The sequence below is a fragment of the Limulus polyphemus genome, unplaced genomic scaffold (assembly GCF_000517525.1).
Source record: "Limulus polyphemus unplaced genomic scaffold, Limulus_polyphemus-2.1.2 Scaffold2570, whole genome shotgun sequence".
NCBI classification, from domain to species: domain Eukaryota; kingdom Metazoa; phylum Arthropoda; class Merostomata; order Xiphosura; family Limulidae; genus Limulus; species Limulus polyphemus.
Window position 1 is genome coordinate 167,504 of NW_013668180.1, and position 2,441 is coordinate 169,944.

Genomic DNA, 2,441 nt, shown 5'->3' on the forward strand with positions numbered 1-2,441 from the left:
ATTGGCTTAAGAACTTGCCAATCAGTGATTGCCTTACAGGGCTACGTTGATCTGCCTCATTTTATAAGCTGTACTATTTCCTATACACCATTTTCCAGACGGTTCTGCTATCATTAGTGTCTGGCGAAAAGCAAAAGCAGATATTTCCTTTGCAACATCTCAACCAACAATTCGTCCAGTTATAAATGCTATTTTCAAGTTTTGAACAACTCGACTTTCAAGATCTACATGTGCCGATGTTTCCGTTTATCAACGTTATATTTTAAGATCTGTGCAAGAACTCAGCTAACAGATGTTTCCGCATATAAAATTAGATAGTATATATTACTATAAAGTATAGAAACATATACAAACTTACGTCTTATTTAGTGTGTGTGTGTGTGACAAGTTCTAGCTGGATGTCCACAGAACAACATCACAGTTTGTGTGAATAATGACTATAGTGTACCTGGTCCACTTCTACCCGTACCAGTTCGACATAGCGTTTTTGGGTAATCTTGCTAATTAAAGTCTGCCCAAAGGCCAGACTTGAAAGGGGAGGGGCTCATAAAAGGTAACAACTCAAAGATAGTCATTTTCGAAAAAGGGGAGGATAACTTAAGAAAAATTAGCATAGAATTTGAGGAAAGCCAGATATAACGGATATAGTTTGATATACCCATGGTATAATAGATGCTTTGACTTGTGTTGGAGTACGTAAAGTTATTTATATCTTGTAGCTACAATGTTAATTACGTTATATGTACGGAAACCTTGGATATACATAATTATAAATTATTATATCATATATAGTCTTAGCTTTATATGGTACATTATAGGAAAATGTGTACGTGTAGATATTACCAGGAAAGTTTATACGTGTAGATATTACCAGGAAAGTCTGTACGTGTAGATATTTAAAGGAAAATTTATACGTGTAGATATCAAAAGGAAAGTTTATACGTGTAGATATTACCAGGAAAGTTTGTACGTGTAGATATTAGAAGGAAAGTTTATACGTGTAGATATCAAAAGGAAAGTTTATACGTGTAGATATTACCAGGAAAGTTTGTACGTGTAGATATTAGAAGGAAGTTTATACGTGTAGATATCAAAATGGAAAGTTTATACGTTTGTATATACCTTGGACGAATAACTTTGTAATGCCTTTACGTGTTCGCTTGTCGTTCACAATGCACTGGTACTCGCCGCTGTCCTTGTAGACCACGCTCTGAAAACGAAGGGCGTAAGTATTGGGGTGAAGCCCAACGTGAGGCTTAGCTTCCCACACCACCACATTCTCTCCGATAATTTCTGCGATATTGCTGTCTTCTTTCCACCATTCAAGATGCTTGACGATACTGACTTCTTTCGCTGGTGCACATAAGATGGTGACATTTTTTCCAGCTCGAACGTATAATTCTTCTCCTTTTCCATAGTCTGAAAAGACAGAAAAAACAATATGTAAAAATGAAAACGTATAAATAAAATTAAGACATGTAAACAAGCCCGTGTTGTATATAACACATACAAGGATATCAAATAACACCAGAAATAGGTACAGAATTTCTTTGTTTGTTGTTAAACGCAAAGCTCCACAATGGATTATCTGTGCTGTACCAACCACGGGTATCGAAACCCGGTTTTTAGTGTTATAAGCTTTCAGACTTACCGCTGAACCACTGGAGGATCGGTTAAAGATTTGAATAATGAAAACAAAGGTCTAATAAGTTTATACTGAGATTAATGTTTTCTTTTTTACAGTATCCCACATAAGCAGGCCTGGTGGTTAGGGCGCTCGACTGGCAATCCGAGGGTCTTGGGTTCGAATCTCCACAACCAAACATGTTCGCCCTTTTAGCCGTGGGGGCGTTATAATGTTATGATCAATCCCACTTTTCGTTGGTAAAAGAGTAGCCCAAGAGTTTGTGGTGGGTGGTGTTGACTAGTTATTTTCTCCCTAGTCTAACGGTCGGCAACCTGCGGCTCTTTAAGGAGATTTGTGCAGCTCTCGGGCTATCTGCTGTGTCTACCAAGGGAAATCGAACCTCTGATTTTAGCGTTTTTCAATTCGAAGACTTACCGCCGTCCCATCGTTAGCACATATTGTGGTTCTCGAAATGTTTTGATTTTAGACCAGAAAAAAAAGGGGTCTTCTTTGAAGGACTGCCGACCCCTGACGTAGTCTATCACTACTAAATTAGGGACGGCTAGTGCAGATAGCCCTCGTGTAGCTTTGCGCGAAATTCAATCCAAAATCTAAATAAGAAGCACTTTACTAACTGAGATTTTAGCATACCATTAATTAATATGTGCTGGTTTTGTGAGGCACAACAAACGTATACTTCTTTATGAATTGGTTAATATGAGGACACCAGTTACATCAGTGAAAAGCTTTGCAATACGAATATGCACGTATATATATATATATATATATATATATACTATAGTAATAAACTAAT

General features: G+C 37.3%; 1 pseudogene; it reads right to left on the minus strand.

Annotated features, from left to right (window-relative positions):
* Positions 1 to 2,441, minus strand: part of LOC106467330 — an 88,527-nt pseudogene that overhangs the window by 77,799 nt on the left and 8,287 nt on the right.